Source organism: Rhagoletis pomonella, unplaced genomic scaffold (genome assembly GCF_013731165.1).
Source record: "Rhagoletis pomonella isolate Grant_MI unplaced genomic scaffold, Rhpom_1.0 Rhpom_scaffold_00010, whole genome shotgun sequence".
Taxonomy (NCBI): domain Eukaryota; kingdom Metazoa; phylum Arthropoda; class Insecta; order Diptera; family Tephritidae; genus Rhagoletis; species Rhagoletis pomonella.
Genome location: NW_023458564.1, coordinates 16,177,667 through 16,197,141, shown reverse-complemented (window position 1 = coordinate 16,197,141; position 19,475 = coordinate 16,177,667). Strand labels below are relative to the sequence as shown.

Sequence of the window (19,475 nt, the reverse complement as noted above, 5' to 3'; positions counted from 1 at the left end):
CTTATGTTGGTGTTAACTCCAGGATAGTTGGGACGTCCACAACCTGCACCCCATGAAACAATGCCGTATTGTCGCCCACGAAACATCAACGGTCCACCAGAGTCGCCAGAACAAGAGTCTGCTCTGCCGGGGACGGAAGCACAAAACATCGTATTGCTTAAAGTAGCTTCTGCCCGATAGTCTCGACTACATTCTCCACGCCTAATAACTGTCACCGTAACTGCCCGCAATGCCAATGCACTTTTACTACCATCCTCACGCCTCAAACCCCAGCCATAAACCCGAATACGCTGGCCAGGCCTTACATTGTCGTTTGCCAAATCTACCGTTTTCACTCTATTACCGCTGAAGGGATGGGTCAGACGTAGAATTGCTACATCGAAATTGTTGGTACGGTATTTATAACTTTTCGGAATGAAAATTGACTGCACACGAGAAATTTGACCTCTATTCGAGAGAATCGTTGTACCACCTTGGACCACGAAACGATTTGCTGCCGTGCCAATGACACAGTGGGCGGCTGTGAGCACACAATTTGGACGCAGTAAAGAGCCTCCACACATAAATCGGCCATTCAAACGTAGGTTCACTACAAAAGGCGCACCACGAATTGATACGAAGTCTCCGCCGATGATGCGATTGCTGATCGTTTCGTTCAAAGCCATTGGATAAGCAATCGTTATATTTGAACTAGATGTGAGAACAGCATAATGGGATAGGATCCAGAAAAGCAACGTAATCCAGAAGATTTTAGTGCTAGGCGCAGACATTTTGTTAATCACTCTTACTAACTGGCTTTCCGGAGTCGTTTAAAAATTTTGAATAAAAAAATGTGTCTACTTTTGATCCACATTTTTATACGTTTGAAAAGTTTGTGCCCATGATCTTGATATTTTATTATTTTTTAGTTATTAAGTATATATGTATAATGTACATACATATGTTTACTCAAATTTACTTCCCCTCAAACTCTAGCATCTGGAGTTTTACCTTGTAAAAGTGTTGTTAATATTTGAATTGGCGCGGCTTAGGCTGGTTGACATTGGCCTACAAATGTTTATTTAACACACAATGGATAAGATGTAGAATGGGTTGTATTATAAATAAATGGTAATTTTTAAACCTACTTTGTTAGTTATATTCGAGCTTCGAATGAGGATAGTTTAATTTGAAGAGTCAATAAAATGAGATTATCATACGTGATATTGATATTATTACTTCAAAAGACAAGCGCTTATCGTGCAGATCTTAATCGTGATCGCCGAATAGTCGGCGGCGATCCGACGCAAATCAGCCAAGTTCCCTATATCGTGAACATACGTCGGAATGGCCATTTCCATTGTGGTGGATCGCTGGTAACTTCCCGATGTGTCTTGACGGCGGCACATTGCATCTACACCGGCGTGCCAGATGATTTTGTGGTCCGTGGTGGTGTATCTTTGCTGAGCGATAGCGAAAACAAACGCACGGTGGAAAAATTATTCATACCTGTCGAGTTTAACAATCAAACATTTGAGCATGACATTGCCATTTTACGACTCAATGCGAAACTACAAGGAGCAAATGTCAAGCCGATCGCAGTCGGCGACTTTGCTCCCATGCACGGGGACTACGTGCAAGTTTCAGGTTGGGGTCTAACCCGTGAGAATGCTGTAAATCCACCAAATCAACTGCGCACTGTGCATCTCCGAGTGTTGCAGCAGGAGAGATGTAAGGCATTCTATGTCGACTATCGGAATGTTACGGAAACAATGTTCTGTGCATCAGTGCCGGGACAAAGAGATGCCTGTTTGGCGGACTCAGGCGGTCCAGCAGTGGCTCGGGGACATCTTGTGGGCGTAGTATCGTGGGGAAAAAGGCGCGAATGCGGACGTGCCGATTCACCGGGTGTATATGTGACATTGAATAAAGTGAGGAAGTGGATAATGAATATACTTTACACACACTGTTAGGAAATCCTTGAGACCTCAAGTAATAAAAATGTGTTATTATAATAAACACGGTATCTAATAAGTCTGGAGACAGGTCTCCGTAATATGAATTACTAAATATGTATAAACATTGTTTTGAAATAAAAAAAAGACTGAATAATAATGCTAACAAAAAATAACTTACAAATCTACTTCTTAATTTGCTCTTCAATGAACTCCTTCTTAAATAGTTTTTTTTTTGTTTATTTTAGAACTTCACCGACTAAGCTAAGCATGTCTTATCGGTCGGGTTATTTTTTGAAACTTTTGCTTTCTCGCGTTTTAATAAGATTTCAAAGCATGTCTGAAAGATAAGAAACAGGAATTAAAGGTAATGCTTTCCATTTTGAACGGTCCATTCGGGTCATGATTTTATTTTTCAACGAAACTACCACTCTACAGAATAGGTTAAATATGATTTTAACTTGACTATATGGCACATCTTCTAGATTGTCTGCAATTTATTTTTGCAAATGCAAAATTAAGGCCGGTTATCGTGTATAGGATCTTCACACACCATCTATTTATCGATTTCAAAGCCGCTTTATACAGCACGAAACGAAGTTGTCTTATGCCACGATGTCTTAATTTGGTATCCCCGCCAAACTAATACGGATGTGTAAAATGGCGTTGAGCAATACGATCAGCTCCATCAGAATTCAGAAGGACCGCTCCGAGCCGTTTGATACAAAACGAGGTTTAAGACAAGGTGGCTCCCTTGGGTGTGATTTATTTAATCTGATGTTGGAGAAGATCATAAGAGCCGCAGAGCTTAACCGCTCATGTACAACACTTTACAAGAGTATACAATTTCTGGCGAATGCCGACGACATCGACATTATCGGTAAAAACAAGGGCAATGACTGTTCTGTCTTCTCGGAATTAGATAGAGAAGCAAAGCGAATGGGTATGGTGGTGAACGACGACAAAACGAAGTACATCCTGTCTTAGCACCTACTTCACTGTTGACAGTTACATGTTTGTAAAGGCCCGTCCACATAGAACTTTGGCGTTGCGTTGGCGTTGGCGTCGCTTCAACAGCTGACTATGAATACATGAATTCAAATGCAGCCGTCCACATAGCCAAAATTCGACAACGCTCACGCCAACACAAAGCAAAAAGATGGCCAACTCTCATCTTTTCGCGTGCGTCGCTCGTCAGCTGTTGCAAATAAATAAAATTATGTGAAATATTTTCCTTTTTAATCAAGTGCGGGCAAGAAATATCGTTTTTAATGCAATTATTGATATGAAATATTAATTTATCTGTCGTTAGTATATTAATGTAGTGGCCCAAGCATTCGCTGCCAAGCGCTCATTGTAGCAAGCATACTTTTAACGTGCGTTCTGTCAAACCAACGCCAACGCCAAAGCTAACACGAAAGTTCTATGTGGACCGGCCTTAAAAGTAGACGACTTCGTTTATTCGGGAACCAGCATTAACACCCATAATAATGTCAGCCTTAAAATCCAACGGAGAATCACTCTTATAAACAAGTGATGCTTTGGACTGAGTAGACAATTGAGAAGTAAAGTCCTCTCTCGTCGTATAGGTCACTCATCATGCCTGTGCTGGTTTATGGCACGGAGGCATTGACAATCAAAAAACGGCTCTTGGAGTTTTCGAGAGAAAGATTCTGCGTATGATATACGGGCCTTTACCCGTTGGCAATAGCGAATACCGCAGATGATTGTGATCTATGATCTTTACAACGATATAGACATAGTGCTAGGTCATGTCGTTCGAATGGTCAGAAACGCTACAACTCTGAAAGTATTCAACACGCAATGCTGGAAAGACCAGGTGGAGAAGGACTAGGCTTCACCTGGCGTTTCCAATAGGCGTCAGTTGCCAAAGAAGAGAAACGGATGGCGTGCTGTTTTGAACTCGGCCAGATTTTTTATGCGCGAAATCAGTACGTTAGACTTTTTCATGCTAAAAAAATCAGTACTTTTCAGTACATTTTTATTCAACGCAAAATTATGAATGTAAGTAACATATAATACTTTAAATCGCCAGAGAACTAGTTTTAAACAATATTTTGGTATATGAATAAAATATACTTCATAAAAAATAAAAGTGTTATTAATTTTAACATGAGTGTACACATCATTGTACACAGAAGCCAATAAATTATTTTATATTTATGACATTTTTGCATAGCAATAATGAGATCATTTGAATCTTCAGGGTTTAAATAGTCAAAGAATTCTATATATTTAAAGTTAATTTTAATTTGAAACCCACTCTAAAAAATTTTAATTAGAAGCCGATTTCTCTCTTTGCGTAAGGAAATAACTATATACTTAAGATCCTCTTGCTTCGTTTGAGTGTGGTATTGAAAAAATATTATAAATATTTTTCAAACTGTGGAAAAGCAACACTATTTAAGGACTTCATCTATATTTCCTCATGGCTTAAATTAATTTTTTCAACTACGCAAAAACTTTGTAAGACTAAGAATTTGCTGAAAAGAGTTTCTAACTCTATTTCTCGTATGCAAAACTCTTTAACAATGTCAGTAAATTGTGAAAAAACAATTGTAAGTTATAGGCAAATTTGTTGTTATTAAACTGAAGGTTATTTTTGAGATATCTAACAACACACGGCAAAAAAAACGTCAGCCTTCTTTTTAAATAATTTAAGATCATCATATTATCGTAACTGGTACGTAACGACCCGGCGATATGCCCGTAAAAGGATTGATCTTTTTGTTGTATTAATTTCTTGGGCATATCAAACATTAGTTGTGTCTGTTTACAAATTATAACTTGCCAGCAACTCTCCAGTAACTTAATTTCTGATAATTCGCTCTCATAGAAAAAATATCCAAAAAAGTACGCGAACGCAAATCCAGTAAGAATTTGCAAGCTGATAAATTTCTTGTTTATTAGCTGCAAATGCCTAATAAAACAATATATTTTATATTTATATTGGTTTATTTTGAAAATTTCAGCAATAAAAACCTATAAACAGTTTCCCTTATTAGTTTAAATTGCATCCAACAACATGCGATCAACTGTTTTCCGTACTGGCAAATTCATACAAGTAAAAATTTATCCAGTAAAAATCCAGTAAAAACTTGCAACTTCAGCTGTCATTTTTGCTCTCTCAATTTCCCCTACTACTTTACAAGTTTTTGCGTACAAAAACGGCAAAATATGAAAGTTCGTAAAAAATTTTACTGGATTTTACTGGAAATGAGCAAACAAACACAACTATTATCTGAAACATGTGAGCTATAATTAAATTATTTTCTTCTTATTTTTTACAGTATAGTTTAAGGAAGTTCCAACGTTATGTAAAAACCTTAAGTAAATCCTAAAGTATTTTGTTTGCATTGAAAATTCAGTACAAATCAGTACAAATTTTGAAAAATCAGGACATTAGCATACTGATCGAAGAAATGAATAAAATCAGTACAAGAGTGGAAAAGTCAGTACTGTACTGATAAAGTCAGTACGTCTGGCAACCGTAGCGCCAATAAAGAAGAGACAAGGATTTTAATTAAGAATAATTCTGTTTTTAGAAATGTAATGAGTTATTCGAAACGGCTGCTTATCAGTGATACCAGATTTTTTCAAAAACCAAATACAAATTGGTTTTATTAAAATATGAAACATAAAAATTTATTTCATATTTAATGGATTTTTCTTCCATATACATATACGTATGTATAAAGAATAGCTAGTAAAACTATTTTAATTCACTCAAAAGATCACCGTTATAAACTTTTTTTTTACAAACTTTGCACACTAAAACTTTTTTATCACTACTCGTATTCAAGTCAAAAAAAGCTGTGGAATTCAACGCTTCCTCTCCCTTCAATAAATAAACTATACTAACTGGAAGCAAACTACCGAAGCACTTCCCGCAGTATTTTTAACATACCTTCCTGGATATCGTTGCATTTAAAGCAAAAAGTAAAACAAAAGGTCAATTCGAAACGTAAAAAAAACATCAAATCAAATAAAAGTTTAACCAACTCAGATAAGCTAAAAACTTGTTATACAAGTTAATGTGAGTGATAATTTTTTTATAACAAGAAATAAATGACAATTTGTGACACAGTAATATATGGACCGGTTATTTTCGGTCTCTGACATCTTATTCCTAAACTGGTGTTTAGCACGTTTCTTTAATTCACTATCAATATTAAAGCATACACTTAGGAGGCATTTCCGCCCCAACCATGTACATGTATGATATTGGTATTGGTGTCGCTTTTGAATTGATCTTTTCGCTTTATGTTAAACTAATTTGAAATTTTAAAAATTGTCTGCACATCAGCATCAAAATTTCTTTCTAATCTATATATATAAAAATGGTGTGAAAAATGTATAGTAATTCATCAATTGAGAACGGTTGGGCCGATTTGGCAAATTTTTTTTTTAGTTGTTCGTAATTGCCAGGAGAAGGTTTTTATGAAAGAAAATTTTGGGAAAACCCTCCGGAAAGTCGGGAAATTGGAAAAATCGAAAATTGATTTTTTTGTATGGAATTTTGTGTGCAATTCCTTCGAAATGGCTTTCGAATGGAAAAATAGAAAATTCTAGGTGGAAAACTCGGAAAATCCGGAAGAACGCGAAAAATTTTATTTTTTTTTTATGAAATTTTGCATTTTATAGCATGATTTGATGATTTTGGACGATGCAAAGGTGGGAAATTCATTGTGAAGCTTGAAAAATTTCGGATAATTGTAAAATTCTTTGCGAGCATGAATCAATTGGGAACAATTTTCTTCTATGTTTCATAACAGATTGGAATGGTTGCTGCTTTTTTGGAAAGGTGTTCTGAAGGAGGAGTGCACAAAGTTTTCATTTTTCCCGATAGGTGGCGCAAGGGTCGAGCTACGCTAAAAAATGCATTTAGTACGTAGGTAGGCTTATGCCTAGATTAGCATATAGGATCCATTTTTTCCGTGAAGTGGGCCAGGGACCGATCTATTCGAAAAAGTTTATTTATGGTCCGAATTGCGTGAAATTTGGCGTAGGTAGCTTATTGCCTGGACTAACATATAGGAAACTTTTTTTTTGATAGGTGAACCGGGACCAATCTATTCAAAAAAATCTTAGTTATGGTCCGACTTGCATGAAATTTGGTAGCTTATTGCCAGGATTAACATATAGGATACTTTTACTGATAGGTGGACCAGGGACCGATCTATTCCAAAAAATCTTATTTATGGTCCGATTTGCTTGAAATTCGATACCCGTATTATAGATATGCCTAGAATAGAATTGATTCATTGTTTTAGAGTTCGAAAGGTGTTTGAAGGCGGCGCAAACATGCGGGGATTGACTATTTAACAATACTTATAACACAGGCCAACAAAAATGGGAAACAATTTTATGCAGCAAATGTTAACCCTATTTTTTACTCATTTTTTTGTGCTGATTACGAATCCGTAAGTATAAAGCTTCCACCAGCCCCATATTTTAAGAAAAACGAGGTCAAAGTGTCAAAAAATCGTGTTTTTTGCAATATTTGAGAAGCTCTATCAAATAAGTAAAGGGTGGTAGAACCTTCCACTTAGACTTAGATTAAAGCTAAAAATCTCGACTACTATCCCTGCAAATTCCTGCACCTTTGCTTGATGGTCACTTATAGTCATTTGATGAACAGGAAAAACTTATTTTGGGAAGTTTGAGTACCTACCGCAATTAAGCAAAAGAACCTTCCACGTTAGCTTAAATTAAGGCTTGGACTTATGACTTCAATTCCTGAAAATACCATTCCTGCACCTTGACCTATAGTCATTTATTGAACAGCTAACCCTGATTTTCACAAAATGTTTTTTTTTTTCAATTGCATAATTTTGCAGTATTTTTTTGTATTGTTGGACGATAAAAAGTAAGGTGCAGGAATGGTATTTTCAGTAGTCTGTAGTTCTAGCTTAAATTTAAGCCTAAGTGGAAGGTTGTATCACCTTTTGTTTCCCTGCTAGAGCTTCTCAAATATTGCAAAAATGAAATTTTTTGACATTTTCACCACGGTTTTCTCAAACTATGGAGCTGATGGAAACTTGATACTTACGGATTCGTAATCAGCAAAAGTCTATCAAAAACAGCTTTAACATTTGCCGTATCAAAATCGGTGTTGCCATGTGCTACCTATACTAATTATATAAAGAAGCTCCTTCTTTTTATAAGAGGTGATCTCGCGAATGGCTGTACCGATTTTTTTGAGCGTGGCATCAACCATACATATCGAAATTTTCATAGGGTATATCTCTGGAAGTATTTGTGGTAGTGTCCTGGAAATTGGTATAGAGATTTCGGGACTACTGGAAAAGGGGGCGTGGCATTTTCCAAACTTATTGAAACCTTTACCTATCTGTAAATATATACACCCAGAATACAGTGTTTTTTCTTTTTGATAATAATTTTTTTTTTGTTAATATTTTATAGAAATATAGTTCATTTTGCATCAAATGGCACCTAATTTTGAGCATGCAGTTTTGTAGTTCACTCAATTTCAGTATCATAAGCTCTGATCCAGTACTCCATGAACTTACAGGTTTTTACACGAACTTGCAGGAAGTTACAGGTAAAATGATCCCGTACTCCAAATTCCTCCAAAACCCTGTAAGTGAGAGCGATTTTTGGAGAGTTGTATAGAGAATGAAGTTGCAAGATTTTACCCGAAATTTTTCTTCTGGTAAAATCATGAAAAGTGTCAAGCGATCACTGGTTGACGTTTTTACAGGAAAATGCTTTTTTTTTCCCGAACTTTTGTTACTTTTTACTCTCACTTCAGAGAGTAATTTTGCTGTTTGACATTTTTAAAGGATTTTACACGAAAAGTATTGGATCACAACTATAAAGTGCAAGTTTTAAATGGCTATAAGTTACCGTTGATTTTTGAAAACTTTATCGCTGATAATGTTGCGCATTTTCTCCGTAAAACGAATGCGTGATAGTTTGTTTTTGTATGGGAAAAAATGCCGAAGAGTGTCAGTATGCAAAAGACTTATTCTGGTGGGTGAACTCCTCCTAAACGACCGAAACGATTTCAATTAAGTTTTTCTTTTGTGTTTGAGTAGGTCCCTGTACAGTTTAAGTTCACAACTTAAAACGCCAGGTGGGGCTGGAATCGAGTTATTACTCAAAATCGTATTTGTGATCCGATTTGACTCATATTCGAGATATATATGTATTGGTAACGACAGGGGCAATACTATTGCAAAAAAAGATGCGCAAGGTGGCGCTGGAGCCGAATTATTGCCAAAAATCGTCAACTAGGAGGCACCAGGGATCAAAGTCAAATTACCCCCGTTAAATCAACCATCAGAACCATTGCGGTCTTTGCTTTACGGTGACTAAAAAGAATGTGGACCAATGATACCAGTTTGGAAATTGCCACCAACTATACTATACAGATTCAAGGTATAACGCTTTCGTCAGGTTATTTAAGACGGCAATAGAGGATATGCCTTCTGTTGACCACAAAACCAAACGTGAACGTGAATTGCTGGCGAAAACGTTGGATCAAATGTTTCAATAAAAAAAATAATTTTGGGCGGGACGAAGTTCGCCGGGTCTGCTAGCAATTAATAATTATTTATATCTTAGAAGTATAGTTTAGCCTTAAAAGGGGTGTAAAGTAAACATGATTGCCTATTTACATATAAGAAAAGATATACAAACGGAGTAATTGCTTTTGCGGCTTTCGAACAAAAACGAGTTATCACGGTAACTCAGCGATTTAGTACAATGCCACAGAACTTCCGCTGTCAATTAATGATCACCCCTATGCAGGAATCCGAATTTTTGTAGTTACGAATTCGGAGTTCGGCTCCGCAGAATATAATAATGGTATGCTGTAATCCGTTCGTAGCTCTCATCGCGTTGCCAACCAGAACCAGGGACTTCGAAGTTCTTGATCAAATGTTTTGGCAGAAATAAGTAAACCACAAGTAAAATAAAAGTCCCGATTTTTCAGCGTTTTCTTTATTAATTTAATAGCAGTATCCTTGTACTTTGGCCCTAAAACAATTTTTCGTACAAACGTGGCAGCACTTTCGTTATCACAAACGACTATAAACATAGCCAGCATCCTTATTTAATGTGATCTTTGGTTATGTTTTATTCAGTCAAACTGGGTTTTTGGTTTAACAAAGCAAGTTTTTTAATGAAACCATTTTACCTTGTTTTTAGTGAAATTATAAAAAATGATACTAATTCCCTTAAAAAAATTAGGGATGTGAAAAATATAAGCTGTAGATACAGTGGCGAAAATATAAATAGGGAAGGCACATTTTAGAATTATTTGCCTATTCCCCTTTCGATTATTTAATGGTTATTATTTTTTTATGAAAGTGAAAGACTATGTAATTCCGATGTGGTTTCTACAAAAAATGTTGCCTTCTCATCGCCTTCTCCTTAGTGTTTGCGCGTAGAGGGCAAGGAGAAGGTTGCATCTCTCGGTAAAATTTTTTCGGTTCGAAATTTCAGATTTTGTACAAAAATTTGCAAAACTCTACAAGGTTTCATCAACATTTTGACCTTTTTAATTAGGTGTCTGCGAAGCATTCTGAGTATGCAGTTTTGTAGCCCGTTCGATTCAAAGAGCAAACTTTAAGTGACTAGGACTTACCGTTGATTTTTGTATTTTTTTTTTGTGGAATGTGTTGCTCAATTTCTCCATACAAAAAAATTGCTGAACATACTTTGTATGGAAGAAAATACGCAAACAAAAAATTGCCAAAAATCAAAAGCAAGTCCAAGCTACTTCAAACGTGTACTTACCCAGCAAAAAACACGATTACCACAGAAAAGAAATTGGAAACGAGCTAGGCGATGGGAACCGCTTACCCTTTCGCTTCAAGAAGGCATTATTTTAACATGGGCATGTCATTGGCAGTAAGCTCTTACCCGCAGCATTACCTTCAAGCGAAAGGAGAACGCATGGATAAACAGAATCCAGAGAAGCGAACAAAGAATGCCATACAGAGAATCTAATGTAGAATGCCTAGATAAGTACATACTTATTTAAATTAAATTGAAAGATTAAAATTAGATAACTAAAATTTTTATAAATCAGTTTTTATACATACATATGTATGTATTTAGGTATTTAGATCTTACTTAAAATTGTACTTCCTCACTCTTGTACTTCACTTCATTGACTGAATTCAAGTTCGCTGCAAATTGAACAAAGCAAAACATGATTTTTATGTGAGACAAATTTCCACAGAAAGTAACGGTAAAAAAGAAGAAGTATTTTTAGATATTCATTCTATTTTTCAGCAGACTACGATGCAGCATTCTACTTTGCCCCCAAGGGCACGAGGATAAGCTTGGCCAAACATTAACATATTACTTGCGTTCCAGATGCTTCACGCGTTGCAAGTTTTACAGGATTTGCAGGAAAAGCTATTTTCTCCATTAATAAACCTTATGGAAGGTGGTCACCTTGAACGGCTTCCTGTAAAAACCTGCAAATCGTGAAGCATCTGGAACGCAACTATTGTGTAAGCGCCAATGTTTTGCTTGAACCTAGAAAATTATATTGACCTCAAAAGAGAATAACTCATTTTCTTACGTGTTATTCCTATGCGGAAAAAACACTCCCTCTTAGAATTATCGGAGAGAGGGGAGATTCATACCAAACACTAAAATCTGAGTCGTATTCCGGTCGCATTGCAGGTTTTTTTTTTTACATGATCTACTGTATACACATATAGTATGTATGTAAAATTTTTGAGTAATAATAAAGGTAAAATAGTTCACAAAACTATTGTCATGGCTTCAGTATCGTGGAAGTAAAAAAATTAGTTATTTCACGGCTGTTTTGTAAATAAATACAATAATGCAATACATATAGGCATGAATTATGAAATGTTATGTATTGTTCGAGTATTGTTGATCTGATATGAGTGATTTTTATACCCGAGCGCACTTGTGCGCAAGGGTATTATAACTTTGTTCGCATAACGGTTGTTTGTAAGAGCCAAAACTAATCAAGATCGATATAGACAAATGTATACATAAATGCTCAGAATGAAAAGAGAAATCGATTAAGCCATGTCCATCCGTCCGTCCGTTTGTCCGTGTACACGATAACTCGAGGAAAAATTGAGATATGTCAAAAAAATTTGGTAAGTAGGTTTGCCTTTATATAAGGTAGGTTGGGATGGAAAATGGGCAAAATCGGACAAAGAACGGTATTTTCGAAATATGCAAAACCTACGATATTTCCGCAAATACTGGATCCAGAATGTTTAAAGTTGGTATGCGAAGTAGAATTTTGGCATAAAATAGGATAAATGCTATATCTCTGTAGTTCCTTTACCAATCCCCGCCAAACTCGGTGGACACATTATTTGGGGCTTGATTAAGAAACCCTTTGAAAATGTTTGAAATCATACAAAAACCACACCCACCTCCCACATAACGGTAGTTTACAGAAATACGATTAATTAGTAGCTATTTAAGCTAATTTGCTCAAAATCGATATATGCAATGACCTCTTAGCAGGAAATGATGCTTAGGAAATGGGCGTGGCACCGTCCAGTTACGCCTACATATGTGTATCTCGGCAAACGGATTATCGATTTCTACCAAACTCGGCACAGTTATCAACCTTGGCACAAAAAAGCAAGATGTTGAAAATTTTTGAAATCGGACTAAAATTACTGCCACTTACCACATAACGGTAAATTTCAGAAATACGAAAACTCCAATTTTTCAATAAATAAAGACGCCAACTTACAACAATGACTTAACAAGCCACAAGATTATTGATTTTTGTTAAATGGGCGTGGCAACACGCACTTATGACCACATAAGTGTATATCGATAACCGCATTACCGATTTCCACCAAACTTGGTTCAATTATTTCAATAAATCATAGCATATTATCGAAACTGTTTGACATGCAGTTTACTGGAAAATGTAAAAACGATATTTAATATGTGCGCCGGGTATATAATGTTCGGTTTCGCCCGAACTTATACTTATTTACTTGTTACAAATAATTTGCTGTGTTTTCTAATTACTTCGTTCAATCAATTGCAAAAATCACACATGTGCCTGGTAATCAAACCAAATAAATAGTATGGAGATGAACATATACACGCATATTAAGGTGGTCCACACAAACAATTGGTTACAAAGTTTGAATGAACATGTTTTTCTTGTTTGAATTTAAAGTGCAAAATATCAATAGTTTTTTTTTTTAATTTATTTGAATATATCGAGTAAAAGGTCTAAAATTTAAAGAAAAGGCAATTATTTAGTTTTTATTCAATGGGTCTTATGAATAAAAATTTAGCAATTGTTGTTTCTAAAAATTTCAGACCTTTTACTGGATTTATTCAAAGAAATTTAAGTAAAAGGTCTGAAATTTTAAGGAAAAGCAATTACTTAGATTTTATTCATAAGGCGAAATGTCTTTACTTATAGTTTGCAGGAAGTCGGGTAACTTTTTTGAAGAGTTGGGCTGCCTGTATATAAAAGTAATTTCGAGTGCAATGATTGATTTTGCGGAATCAGTAATGCGTTGTCGTCGGGGACTAAAAAAAGGAATACCCAGAAAAATGGTAGCAGACCAGGGATTGGAAAGTAGGTATACATATATGTACTTTTGAATAAATCTTAAATCAGGGCCAAATCACGCAATTTGCGTATTTGTACGCATTTGTACATTTTGATAGTTACAGAGTGGCATTGTTTAGACATTTTCTTTATTGAGCTGATCCCATTCCTGATAAATATTTCTAGACAACACCACTCTGGGATCGACCAAACAAACTTTTCACAGTTACAGATTTACGTTGTTTGGAGTTTTTTTATTTATTTAGTTGAATTGATTCTTGATACAAAATTTTAGACAACACCACTTGTGAACGATCCAACAAACTTATCCCTCATTTACTTCAATAGTGTCATAGTCCAAAAGATACAAATACTGAGTGAGGCATGCAGGAATTACCGCCACCTATTCTTCATAGTTGTATCGATTACCAGTATCTCACTAGAATGAAATACATATGTATTTAATTTTAATTATGTTTAAGCAAATTCAAAACATTAAAGTCTTTTTCCCGAGTTTTACTTTTTTGAGTTATGACACTATTCAAGTAAATGGATGTTATGCTTAAGTTTGTATAAAAAATGGATGTTTGAAAAAATCATGTTACTTTTTTCTTAGTGTATGGTCAAAATAATAGGAGTGGTCATAAGTGAGCGGTGCCACGCCCATTTTCCAAAATTTTATCATAAACGTATTTCTTGCTAAATAATTATTGCAAACATCAATTCTGAATAAATTAGCTTCCGTATTTACTAATTAATCGAATATTTCGTATTTCTATAAATTACCGTTATATGCGATGTGGGCGTGGTTATTGTCCGATTTTTAAAATTTTCAACCGTTTGGTATGTTACACTATGTCTAACTATGGGAGAAATTGATGGAGCGGTTACCTAGATATATACATGCAATCATAAGTGGGCGTGGCTACGCCCATTTTCCAAAAGTATATAAAATTATTATTTTCGCCTAAAAATGATTGTAAATATCAATTTTGAGTGATTAAGCTTCAGTAGTTACTAAAATATCGCAGTTTTCGTATTTCCGAAAATTGCCGTTTTTTGTACGGTGACCATTCGTCCCGATTTTGGCGGGACAGTACGGATTTTAAGAAAATTGTGCCGCTGAATATTTTTTAAAAGTCGGGACGTATAAGTGTCCCGATTTTTCATATTTGTACCGATTAAGTCCCGATTTTCAGTGTTTTCTTTATTAATTTAATAAGAGTCACTCTGTGGTCTGGCCCAAAAATAATTTTTCGTACAAACGTGACAGCATCACAAAGAACATAGAATATAAGGGAGCTATAAATATAGCCAGCATCCTTATTTTCTAAGATCTTTGGTTATGTTTTATTCTGTCAAACTGGTACTCTCGCTATATTGGAGTCTGTCATTATTCTCTATTTTTTTTTAAAAACGGAGGTTATTAATTCGTCAGAATATTTTTTGTATGTATGTTACCGCATAATTATGGACCACCTTTACCAATTTCTATAATAATTTGTTTAAAGGAAAGGTGGTACTTCAGAGGTGGTCCCATTCTAATTTGGTTTAGGTTCGATCATTGGATCATTAAGAAATTAACGGTTAACTTAAATTGTTATATTATAATTGAAGTCGTTTTGTTTTATGCTTAAAAATCAATTTTATAATTCTTTGTTCACTTTTTTTTTATTTTTAATAAAACGATTCAAACTTGAATTTAGTGAGATTATAAAAAAAAATACTAATTCCCCCCCAAAAAGAATCATAGATATGAAAAATATAAGTTGTAGATACAGTGGCGAAAATATAAATTGGAAAATGACATTTTAGCATTCTTTGGCGATTATTAAATGTTTATTATTTTTTTATGAAAGTATAGCTTGTCATCTAACAAAGACCATGTATGTCAAAGTTTCAAACTTTGCACAAAATTTAGCAAACACGAAAGCCTTTTATCAAAATTTTGAGCTCATTAATTATATTTCTCAGAAATGAGAATGAGTATGCAGTTTTGTAGTCCATTCAATACAAAGGGCAAATTTTAAGTAGCTTGGACTTGCCGTCGATTTTTTGGTAATTTTTTTTTGTGGAAGATGCTGCTCATTTTTTCTATACAAAAAAAAATTTTGAAAATACTTTGTATGGAGGAATATGCGCGAACAAAAAATTTCCAAAAATCAACGGTAAGACCAAGCTACTTCGATTTTGCTCTTTTTAATACAACAATTTAATGGGCTACAAAACTGCATACTCGAAAAAATACTAGAAAATCTGATTAAAATATTTAAAATTTTGACCAACATTTGTTAAAATTCGGCGAATTTTTATAAATTTTTTACAAAGTTTGAAATTTTGATTTACATGTTTTTTTTAGATAGTAGGTTATATTTTCATAAAAAATAATAAACATTTTTAAACAAGTAGCCAAAACTTGCTAAAATGTCTTTTCGCTATTTACATTCTTGCCATTGTATATGTATATTTATTGTGTGTATACATTTTTGCGATAATTTTTAAAGTTTTTCTCTTTGTTTTGTTTTAAATAAAACTGTATTAAAAGATGTTGTGTCTTTCTATTCTAAAAACAATATTGTAGGTTCGGATTCGATGCTTTAGAAATGACACACTAGTTTTTAACAGTTTTATAAACTAAAATGTCAACTAGTGTTTGTTAATAACGGTATACGCAACAAATATGATTGCAAATGAACAAAGAAGATTTAAAAATTTTCAAAAACTAACAATTAGCGACCGCTATGGTTAGCAGTGCCCGCTACCATTCCACATTGCCTGTGCTCAAGCCCAGTTTCCGAACAACATCAAAAAATAAAATAAACAAAAAAGTTTTTTTCTAATAGCGGTCGCCCCTCGGCAGGCAGTAGCAAAACCTCCGAGTGTATTTCTTCCATGAAAAAAATGCTTCTCATAAAAAACTTTTTTCTCTTTGACTGTAAAATATGTTTTATCGACATATTCTATTTGGTCTGTGCGTCAAAGATAGACTTAAGTTGTTTTGTCAAATTTCCTCAGATATATATAAAAATTCCTGACTCTCAAATCTTTCAATAGCAATTTGCATATAGTACATTTTTCTTAGAAATCATACTTTTTTTGTGCAGTTTTATTTAGTTCAAAAATTTCCTTAGTTTTTTAGCAAAAAAAGAGGATTTAGTACCAAAACAGAAGCTAGAAATTGAACATAAGCTAGGCACACCCGCCAAACATACCTTTTAGATCTGCATATAATATGTCAGTGTTTGGCCGAGCTTCTCCTCCGATTTGTGGCGTGCGCATTGATGTTGTTATACAAAGCGGAGGGACCTACAGTTTTACTCCGACTCCGAACGGCGATTGTATTTTTTTTTACGAGAAACTGTTTTTCATGGCAGAAATACACTCACGAGGTTTGCCATTGCCTGCCGAGGGAGGACCGCTGTTAAGAAAAAACGTTTTTTCTAAATTTTTTTTTTGCGATGTTGCTTTGACCAGGGCTTGAACCCAGGCGTTGCGGAGTGGAAGCGCGCACTGCCTACCACTACACCACATGAATATACATTAAATAAATACAAGTTAAAAAAATAAATAAAGATAAAAAAAAATAAATAAAATTAAATAAAAAATTAACATAATGTTTTTTTATTGATATTTTATGTCCAAAAGTAGTTAGTTACAAGTTAGTTGACATGTAATGCAGGGGTATCCAGGTCGGACCTTTTTGCGGACATCACTCCACAAAAGTAGTTAGTTTTTTTCGAACAAAATATAAAGTTAATAGTTAGCACCAGTGTTCGCGTAAGCAGACTAAAGTTAAGCATAAGCTAACGTCACTTCCTGCAATGTCTGTATCCCATGTACTATATGCAAATTATAGTTGCTAGTTGCTATTGAAAGATTTGAGTCAGGAATTTTTATATATGTATATCTGAGGAAATTTGACAAAACAACTTAAGTCTATCTTTGACGCACAAACCAAATAGAATATGTCGATAAAACATATTTTACAGTCAAAGAGAAAAAAGTTATAATTCGAAAGAAGTCTTAACATATTTTATCGCTACTCAGAATCTTTTAAATGTCTCTGTTTTTAACAACTGAATGTTTTTTTTAAGTAAAACGTATTGCTCTGACGGTAAAAGAGCTTTGGCGACATATGTATGCTCTCTAGTTCGTTCGTGAAAGATAGACTTAAGTTGTTTTGTAAAATTTCCTGAGATATGTATGTAGTAGGCACTCGAAGTGTTAACCAAAATGTATTTAACATGATTTTGACATTGCTCTCATAAGCACCAGCCTAAAAAGTCAAATTGAAAAAAGAATCTATGAATTTTGAATAGTTTGTTTATATTTTTTGACAACTCAGTGCGGCTCTCTTTTTAGGTATATCAGTCTTAGTTTAAGAATTCATAAATGAAAAAAAATGAGATCAAATTAAGCATATACAACTTTTTCATGCCAAGTATGAATAAATTCTCCAAAAGTCTAAAAAGAGGGCTAGGGGCAATTTTAAATTTATGTGGCCAAAAAAGGTATGTGGTAGCTAAATCTAGCCACCAAAGGTCTAAAACGGCAACACTGTTCAGAACATTGGCAAAATTTCGCTACCGAAATTCCAATTCATCTTTAGACATACGGTAAAACCTAAAATTACCCTTTTCAGCGTAATTTTTGTTATCAAAAATAGCGCACTTAAATTTTTAATAATTTAAATAAACTCAAAGGCGTAGAAAAATGCACAAACTTCAACGCAAATTGAAAAACGGTAAATATCAGGGTTACAAATACTTTATATAAAACGTGATGTATTTTTGAGACCAAAATAGTGTATTTTTATAAGATAATTTTTTAGGAATCTGGCAACTCCAAAAATTGATCCATCTACGTCATCAAGATGGCGGCCATGGCTGATGTCGTAACCTTGTATTCTATGAACCTTGTTGTTTAATACACCTTGGTGTTACGAATTAAAAATGCTATAGTTTTGTAAATTTTTTTTTGTATTTTTTTTTTAAAACACGTAAAATCTTACGAAAAGTGTATTACTGTTAGATTTAACCACTTTTAGCGTGGATAATAGTATCAAGTCTATCCGGGAATGCTTCACGACTGCACGATTGTGGTCGGACGATATTTTGACGCAGTGGCGGCGAAGAGCAGTCTTCAAGGCATTGAATTTCTCATATTTTTAGTTGATTCTTTGGCCTCGAGGATGGACCATATGGAAAAATGCATTGGGTTTAAGTCCGGTGAATATGGTGGACATTGTTGTGAAGAAATGAAGTGGGAAAGTATTTTTCCTAAAAAACGTTGGATATTGCAATTATTTATACGAAATTGTTTTCGTGTCCAAGGTAATAAAATATCGTTTAAAATCTTTTCATGTTAGATTTGTTAATTTACCTTTACGCCATGCTCAATGCAAAATTCGACTAGACGACATTCGTGCAACATGTGAAGCATTCCCGGACATCCACGCCAAATTTGGCTACTCTTCTTAAAATTTGACTAGCAAAAATTTACAAAATTTTAGCATTTGTAATTTGTAACACTTCAAGTGGATAAGTACTTATACCCTACCTATATCGCGCTCATTTTAGTCAAGATATTCCGCAAAAGGAGATGTTTTTGTTATTTTAAATAAGTATTAATTTTTTTATCAACAATAAAAAAGCTGGACTTCAATTCGATGTGATATAAAAACTTTGCATCGTATGTTAACGTGCTCAGTGATAAATTGACACGCTATGTGTTTGAATCTAGTATTAATATTGCAATTATTAATGTTATATTTTGTATTAGGCCATGTTTATTCAGCAAAACTGTCCGAGCGAATCGTGGGCGGTAGCGCGGTGACACAAAAGAAATATCGCTACTATGTGCGGCTGCATTATCAAGGCGAGTTCAAGTGCGGTGGCTCTTTGTTGCGGAACAACGCTGTGCTGACGGCAGCGCACTGTGTCAAGGGCAGCAATATGAAGTCG

General features: G+C 34.6%; 1 protein-coding gene across 1 annotated transcript in view; it reads right to left on the bottom strand.

Annotated features, from left to right (window-relative positions):
* The window catches only part of LOC118746090 (trafficking protein particle complex subunit 11), a 45,260-nt gene that overhangs the window by 10,626 nt on the left and 15,159 nt on the right, over positions 1-19,475 (bottom strand). The gene's annotated exons all lie outside the window — the stretch shown is intronic.